Raw genomic sequence first — 9,093 nt, forward strand, 5'->3', positions numbered from 1 at the left:
CCATCACCCAAGCTGGTCAGAGATTTTATGGAGTCGGAATCTGATGTAGTATGTGTGGACACGAGGAAACTCATTGAGATGCAAAGAGAATGAATGGGAACTCACTAAACTGTCTTCTGTCTTTTCAGTGAAATGGGCTGAGACCATCTGTTCACTGCTATATCCACGGCACCTAGGACATTGCCTGACAGATTGTAGGTGCTCAGTAAATATATTTCAGATGACCTAATGAGTGAATTTGGTTGAATAAATAGGTTAAGGGTACAAGTGGGACCTTGGAAGAGAGAAGATACACTCTAGAATGTCAACTTCAGACCATTTGCTTGGTAATCAATGAGGAGGAAACAGAGCCTTTAAGCCATCTGAGTAACAATTGGCTCTTGTAAGGGGTATTCAATTGCTGGTATAGACCACTGCCATTATTCCCTTTAGTTTTCAAGAGCCAGGGAATACCCCAGGGTTTTCACTTATACTTAAAAAAAACTCTAGGGGCCCCTGGGTGACTCAGTCATTAAGCGTCTGCCTTCGGCTCAGGTCATGATCCCAGGGTCCTGGGAGCGAGCTCCGCATCGGGCTCCCTGCTCACCGGGAAGCCTGCTTCTCCCTCTCCCACTCCCCCTGCTTGTGTTCCCTCTCTCACTGTGTCTCCCTGTCAAATAAATAAATAAAATCTTCAAAAAAAAAAAAACAAAAACAAAACTCTATACATTCTATATTCTTTTCTGGAAGTTCAGAGTAAACAGATATAAGAACACTAAGTGTGTTTGCACATTTCAGGGATGGAAGAATGCGATGGCAAAGGCTCCTCATGTATTGATAGGAAAGAATAGGAAATACATGGGAGGGTGACTTCAAAACATTTAAAAAGCTTTATTATTTTTTTCCTTTCTTAAATTCCCTTTCTAGTCTTTAACTCTCCAGGGCAGAGTTCAGAAAATCATCAGAAAATTTCAATAGTTTCAGCAAATATCAACAAAAATAAATGGACAGAAATTATTTTTAAGGGTTTAAACCCATTTCTGTTAACTCTTTAATGTGATGTTTGCTAAAGGTTCTGTAAACCTGTGGTTAAGGACTAAGAAACTTGTACCGTCCTTCTATTTCTCGGTCTTTGGAGAGAGGAATGTAGCTAAAAGCCTGAGTTGGGAAGTGAAGTTCATCTTTAACTGCAAGGGCAGAGCCAGTAGAGGGAGCAATAAACCTAGCTTTCTGTTTCTGGTCTGGAAAATAAGTGCACAAACAGGCTACTCCTCAAATAGTTTAGATAACCAAGAATTCATTTTATCTAGAGAGAAGGGAGTCTGGGACTATAATTTGGGTTTTTGGCAATCATAACTTTATGTTAAGGAATTTGAGTTATAGAATTGCTTTATTACCATTGATGAATGTTGATGAGGGTGCTGCATGAAGACTGTTCTTCTGTTCTGCTTCCCTGGCAAAAAAGTCATTTAAGATTTTTTGGTACCAACTCCACAAAAAAACTGGCTTGAATAAACTCATCAACTGGATTAGATTCTGGGTATCCAGGATGGCTTGCGCAATGAGTTGGGCAGTTCTTCTAATCCTTGGAGGCTTTGATGCGGCAGCCGAGCGGGAGCCTGGATGCATTCTTCCTCCCTGACTTGCCAGCTTGCATTCCAGGAGCCTCCAGTGGCCATCCGGTGCTATCTCCACAGCTGACCTAGCAGAGATAGGCCCCCTCCTGTTCTCTCCCACCTCACCTCACTCACTCCCACAACGGGATTCTTCCTTAGCAACAAGGTCACGGGCAGCCTCCTTGTGGCCACCTCCCCACACCTTCTGCCACTGTTGGTTTTGTGTAACATTTTGCTCACCCTTTCTTCATCAGATTCTCCTCGGGTTTCTGGTTAACTGTTCAGATAGGCTTAAGTGGGGGCTGGTTTCTTTGCCTTCGCTTATCTTTTGGCGTTGAAGTGAATGCTTCAGTAATATTATCAGCCCATCTTGTTTAGCTTGCCTCTCAGATACAATTCCTTTGACATCCACTCTTGGTCTAGTGATATCTCTTATATTTCTTGAGCCAGTGTTTAAATCTCTCCTTTTCATTTAGCATTTTTCTTGTTTATACCTTCTCTTTCTAGCTAGAATGCTAATTAATACCTGTGGTTGAAAAAAAGCTCTTTTGACCTCTTCTAGGAAAGAGTCTAGGCCTTTTTCATTTGGCTAAAGTGTTTTAGAGAAAAAAAATAGAAATTCAGTGTAAATCAGTAATTCTGCCCTCCACTTTTGAAATAAAACAGAAAGGGTCTTGTGCTATTTGGGATTCGATGGATTTCCTCCTTTCCCCGACAGGTTTTAGTAAATGTCCCACTCCTCTAATATGTTAACATTTCCGGGGCCAATGTGGGTTAAAAAGTCAGTGAGTTCTGTTTTGTTCTTATTTTCTTTGGCTCTTTTCTACTGTCTCCTTTAGGCTTCTTCTTCTTTTTCTTTGTTCTAACAGGTCAGTCAGAATCTGCCCTTTGTTTCAGATGTTTGGAGTGAGAAGTCCAGTCCAATGTTCAGGTAATCACTAATCATGTGAACTGCATTGTGAGATAGACAAACTGTTGGCCATTCTTAAAAGAGAGTTACAGAGACAAAATCCTGTCATATGTCTTTGACCACTGTATTCAGAAAAGATCTTAAATGTAAGAATTTGGGAAAGGACTTCCATCTGCTTTACTCTTATTTTGCAGTTGGTTCAGAGGTCAAAAAGGGAACGGGCACCTCTAACATCCCTGTCACCAAGATGAGATGAGAAAGGTTGAGTGTGAGAGTTTGGAGCGGTAGAGGAGGTTTGTGTTTGGTGTTTTTGGAGAAAGGGAGGAAGCCAGAGGGTAAGGTTATTGTGGTTAGAGATGGAAAAACTGAGAGAATTCAGAATGCAGGATCAGAATTTGAGAGGATTCCAGGTGCGGCTTCTGTGGACCAGAAATGGAGACAGAAATCTAAGGGGTTACAGGGAGTGAGCATTGAAAACGAGGTTACCATGTGTGAAGAGCTGTTACTGTTGACCTGGGAGTTTCAAAGTTTGGGGAAAGATGTTCAATTCATCATTTATTCTCAGCAAGAGAAATTTTACTGCCTTAGTGACCATTTTGTTTGAGGTTCCTATAGCTACTCTAGAGCTTTTGTTTTGATGGTATATATTTTCCCATTTTTAAATTATGTTTTATTTTGATTTTATTTATGCATCACTTACAAATCGCATAACCTGGCTTCTGCTTTTTTTTTTTTTAGTTGAGTTTTGCTTTCATTGATTTTGCTCAGTCCACGTAGCTGAGTTTTGCTTTCATTGATTTTGCTCAGTCCACGTAGTTGAGTTTTGCTTTCATTGATTTTGCTCAGTCCATGTAGCTTTATTATAGACTTTCTTTTTGTGTCATTTTTTCCTTGTCCTCCTCCCTTTCCTTTTAAAAAAATTCTTCTTTCTTGGGGCACCTGGCTGGCTCAGTTGGAAGACAGTGTGACTCTTGATCTGGGGGTTGTGAGTTCAAGCCCCGTGCTGGGTGTGGAGATTACTAAAAAATAGATAAACTTAAAAAAAAGTTATTTCTTGACATCCTTTGGAATTAGTTTTGGTTTACTTGTCTTTAAATTTTTTTCTGATTCTATTTTTGTTTGGAGATGGTGTTCTATCTTTAAGGCCCTTATTGTTCTCTCATAAAATAGGACCTCGGGGAGCGCCTGGGTGGCTCAGTCGGTTAGATGTCTGCCTTCGGCTCAGGTCATGATCCTGGAGTCCCGGGATCAAGTCCCGCATCGGGCTCCCTGCTCGGCGGGGAGCCTGCTTCTCCCTCCCCCTCTGCTGCTCCCCCTGCTTGTACTCTCTCTCTCTTTCTCAAATAAAATCTTAAAAAAAAAATAGGACCTCAGGGTGCTTAAATTCTGTTCACTCCCTTCCCTTTGAACACTATTGCAGTTGTATTTTATCTCCAGAATGTTCTTTGCCACCAACTAGATTACTATTGTTTTACATAGTGAATTTGTTTAGATTTACTTACTTATTTACTACTCCAGTATCTTTGCTCACCATTTTTTTTTTTTTTTTACATTGAACTCTTTAGATAATCCTCTTGCCAGCAGTACGGTCCTTGCAATGTTTTAGTTAATCTAAAAATCTCCTTATTGCACTTCTTTCTTGAAAAGCAGTTCTCCAGGGGCACCTGGGTAGCTCTGTGGGTTAAGCATCTGCCTTGTGCTCAGGTCATGATCTCAGGATCCTGGGATGGAGTCCTTCATCGGGCTCCCTGCTCAGCGGTGAGTCTGCTTCTCCCCTACTTATGCCCTCTCTCTAGCTCTCAAATAAATAAAATCTTAAAAAAGAAAAGAAAAGTGGTCTTCCAGTAATTTATTATGAAGATTTCCAAACATATAGCAAAGCTGAAAGAATTTTTTTCAAATGACTCTATATTGAAATAAGACACTTATTGAATATTATTATTTTATTTCAAGTCCAATTTTGGTTCCAGAGAAGGCAGTGTTGTCTTAAACGCTTGGATAAGGTTTTCTTTTTCTCTTATTCCAGGAAGATCACTTAACAACAAATACTTGAGGTTTCTTAAGCGATGTAAAGCAATGATGTCCTTGACTGTGATATTCCCACAAGAAATTGTTTCCATTTCCAACATGCTTTTTTATAAATTTTCAAGTTTACCAAGTCTCTCCAAGCACCGGGCCTTGATTTAATGGCATGCTCATAGCCTCATTTTTCCAACATGCTGTAAGCGTTCCCGTGACCAAATGCAGCGCTCGTGATACAAGAGTTGGTGGCATCAATCGCCTGAATCTTGTATCACCCAGAGGGCCTGTGGGGAGGTTGTGGTAGTCCTTCTGCCACCTCTCCGGGCCGGAGTGGTGAACCAAGGCCCCAGTGCGCAGCAGCAGCGCACATACGGCCCTGTCCCGGCCTACATCCCGGATGCGCTCCCCATGCACTGTATTGAACACTGCATTCAACCAGTCCCGGGAGGATCTGCGGTCCCGTGACCATGGAAGTTTCTTGAAGCCACACAACTGCGAGACATTTTTCCAGACAGCCTCACCTAATCTGGGCAGTGCCTGCGGGCGGGCCTGGGGGGCTCCCCAGGGGGCCTCTTGGTGGCAGGCCGGCTGGCACTCGGAGGCCCTGGTCGCTGTGATAAGGTGGCTGCAGAGCCAGCACCTCCCGCCTGCACCGCTGCTTCTCTCGCAGGCGCCTCTCGAGGGGCTGATGCCCCGGCTGGACTTCGCTGTCCCTGGTGGGAGAGAAGATTGGGGTCCCGTGCAGCTCCGCTGCAACCTGGGGTCCCGGGGCCCCTGAAGCATTCATTCGCCGTGTGTGTGTGTGTGTGTGTGTGTGTGTGTGTGTGTGTGTGTGTGTGTGTGTGTTGGGGGGCTTGGGGGGGAAGAGTAAGAAAGGCGGTGTTGAGTAGAGGTCAAGAGAAATCACCACCACCTCGCAAAGCTCAAAGAATTTTATAGTCAACACCCACCTACTCACCACCTGGACTCTACCATTGCTTGAAAAGAGTATTTGCTGGAGCTAGAGTTCCAGCTTGCTGGTTATTTTCTGTCATTCGGTGCGTCGTCTTGGGGCCCCCAGCGGATGGATATCAAGACGTCGGCTGTCAGGCTTATGGCCATTTCTCTGTAGATAATCTATCTTCTGTCTCTGGATGTTTTAAAAAAATTCTTTCATCTCTGACGTTTTTAGTTTGACTATGATGTACCTCCTATGTATTGGGGTTTCATTAAGTGTCATGATCTGAGGACTGGTATCTTTCAGCAATTCTGAAAAACCTCTCATTATCTCTTTGTTATTATTTAAAAAAAGATTTTATTTATTTATTTTAGAAAGGGGGGAGGGGCAGAGGGAGAAGAGAATCTTAAGCCAACTCCACGCAGAGCGTGGAACCCTCGGCAGGGGCTTGATTCCAGGATCCCGAGATCACGAACCCAGCTGAAACTAAGAGTCCCCTGCTCAACCCACTGCACCACCCAGGCGACCCACTCATTATCTCTTTAAATATCATCTCTTCTTTATTCTAATGATTCCTTCTATGACTACTTTAAACTAACTTCTCTGCTTAGGAGCCTTTGGACTATCTAAGCCCTAGAATTGGTCCCGAAACCCCAGCGAGCGCCACCTAATGGGTATGAATCCTGGGGGGCGGGGGGTGGTGGTGGTGGTGATTTCTCCTTTCCTTTTCCTGTAGCCGGGGAGGCTGGGATAGGCAAATTTACACGAGGTCCTCTTCCTGTGGGGTATTTTGGTTCTGTTACACCCTCTCAGGGCAGGCTTGTGGGGCCTTGGCTTTACGCAGGGATCTTCTGGCACATTCTTCCCGCTGGCAGGCCCTGGGTTCTACTTCCTGTCTCTGCCGCAAGACACTCCTTGCAGACCGCGGCAACTCAAGGGCTTTAGGAAGGCACAGCAAACACCAGGTAAAGTCAGGTTTGGCATTTCCCTCCTCCTCAGAGTTGTTGGCAAGTTGAATGACACATGCATGGAGATTCTGGGTGAATTTGGTTAGATGAAATGAGCAAAGCAATGGGAGTCATTTCAAGGCCATGATCATCAGAAAATTAAACCCGAGGAGAGCTTCTTCCAATCAAATGCTGAACTTTCTGGGGACATAGGATTCGTGGGTGTACCTTGCAGTTACTTGACCCTCTCTGTTGATGAGGAAACCATAATGCTAGTCCAGACATGATGTACCATCATCCCTACCACAAAATGGGCTCCATAATATCAGGTTAATTTGAAACTCTTATTTCTATTCGAGGTAAGCTGTTTAAACATATGGAAACCTTTTTGTATCAAGTTGACTTTTTGGGGGGACCAGATGTCATCTCAGGACGTTTTTTGTTCTAATTGTTAGAATTGTTTATATTGACTAAAACTGCATGTCATTTACAGCAGAAATTTTTATCAAAGTACAGCCTTATCATCAATACTGAATAGTTTACATAAATATTTCAGGATGTGAATTAAATATCACCTGCCACTTGACTACATTTCTTATGCTAGCTTGTGCCAACTACATTTTGACCGTATCTAAAAAAAAATTTGTCGTAATCTGTTCTTTTGGGATAGTGTACATATACTTTGGCAGTTAGTGAAAAGAAATATCCCTCATGAAGATTTATGTGTTTGCACCCTTATGTCATTTAAATATATGACTCAACGGAGACACATATACCCACAGAAGAACTGTTAGTGAATCTATGCTTTTTACATTAGGAGAATAAAACAAATGATGAAAAAGTGAGTACATTGCTGTGCTGCTATTTATACTTCCTAAATCATGAAACTGTGGTGATTTTCAGTATATTTCTCATGGAACGAGCTAATGATTATGAAATCATTATTTTTATAACCATTATTAGTTGGCCACATGTGCACTTTGGCAATAACATCTTATTAAGACTTTGTATATTTAAAATTAACTAATCCTTACTGTCATTTATTATTTCATCCTGTGGGGTGCCAGCTCTAAAATTATGTTCAATGAAAGTGAGAAACAAGGGGCTCCTGGGTGGCTTAGTTGGTTGAGCACTGGACTCTTGGTTTCAGCTCAGGTCATGATTTCAGGGTCGTGAGATTGAGCCCCACGTCAGGCTCTGTGCTGGGCGTGGAGCCTGCTTAAGATTCTCCCTCTCCCCCTCTTCTCTGTCTCTAAAAGAATAAAAAATAAAAAAAACCAAAAAAGTGCAATTTATTTTAAAAAATGTGAGAAACAAGTATGTGAAAAGATACACGAAGCCCACTGAACAAAGTGGAGCCCTTAAAATACGAACAAATCTCTTAACTATCTAATTTATTATCAGAGAGCCATTTAGGCATTGAAAAATCTGACTGCATAAGTAATTTGAGTCCTGCACATTATTTTAGATTTTAGTGTAATTTCTTCCATGTGAAATAAATTGTATTCTACCCACTGGAATCTTAGCTTCAAGAGGACAAGGACTTTTTCTGCAACAATAATTCCTAGTTTGGGACACATAGTTACCAAAATTTTTTCAACGAACAAGTTAATAGTTAGGAACTAATAGTGGAAGATATTCTAGTAAACACAGAAGAAATCAAATGTAGTCTGAATTTCAGTCAAGATTTCCTCAAAACTATATATTTATTATATTTTGTGGCTCCAGGGTTAGGTGTGTACAGATTGAAAGCAAGTATATTTTCCTGGTGTGTTGTTCCTTTTATCATTAAATAATGACCCTCTTAACCTGTAATGATGATTTTTTTTTTTTTTTTTGGTCTTAAAGTCTTTTTGTCTCATATTGCTATACTGGCATCTTCCTGCCCTCCCCCTACGCCCATCTTCTTCCAATTTCCTTTTCCTCCCCCCCCACTCCCCCCTTCCTTCCCTCTGCCTTTCTTTCCCACACCCCTTTTTAGTATTTGCCTGGTACTCCTCTTTCTTCCTTGTCTTTCATTTACTTTTGACCTTTTGAACCATTATAGATTCATTTTATAGGAAACAGTATATTAAAAAAATAATAATACAGCATATAGCTGGACTTTTTACATCTGTTCTTTGCAATCCTTTCTGAGAATCTGTTCTTAAACAGGCACTTTTCTTGCATTTATAGTCACTTTGATTACGAGTTCATTTGGCTTATATTTATCATCTTACTTCTTGTTTCTATTTATCATGCTTTTTTTTCTTCTGCTTTCTTCTTTCTTAACTTCTCTTAGAAAGACTGAGTTTTGTTATTCCCGCTCCTTATTCCAACCACCGATTTGGAAGTTTTGTATTTTACTTCTGTTCTTTTTAGTCGTCAACCTTAAAATTTTAACATCGATGCATGACTTAATATGATTTCATATTAATTAATAGCTCTCTCCTCATACCCCCACATATATATTAGCTCTTTCCTCCCATTCAAAATTCCACTAATTATTTTAATGGTTATGAAATCATAATTTTTTTATAAATTTTTTATTGTTATGTTAATCACCATACATTACATCACTAGCTTTTGATGTAGTGTTCCATGATTCATTGTTTGTGCATAACACCCAGTGCTCCACGCAGAATGTGCCCTCTTTAATACCCATCACCAGGCTAACCCATCCCCCCACACCCTCCCCTCTAG

General features: G+C 41.3%; 1 pseudogene; it reads right to left on the minus strand.

Annotated features, from left to right (window-relative positions):
- Nucleotides 1-4,448: 4,448 nt before the first annotated feature.
- On the minus strand, nucleotides 4,449-5,310 carry LOC114223364 (ATP synthase subunit s, mitochondrial pseudogene; annotated as a pseudogene).
- Nucleotides 5,311-9,093: the final 3,783 nt, after the last annotated feature.

The sequence above is a fragment of the Eumetopias jubatus genome, unplaced genomic scaffold (genome assembly GCF_037043125.1).
Source record: "Eumetopias jubatus isolate StellerSeaLion01/CBP00866 unplaced genomic scaffold, mEumJub1_p1.0 scaffold_15, whole genome shotgun sequence".
In the NCBI taxonomy this organism is placed as follows: domain Eukaryota; kingdom Metazoa; phylum Chordata; class Mammalia; order Carnivora; family Otariidae; genus Eumetopias; species Eumetopias jubatus.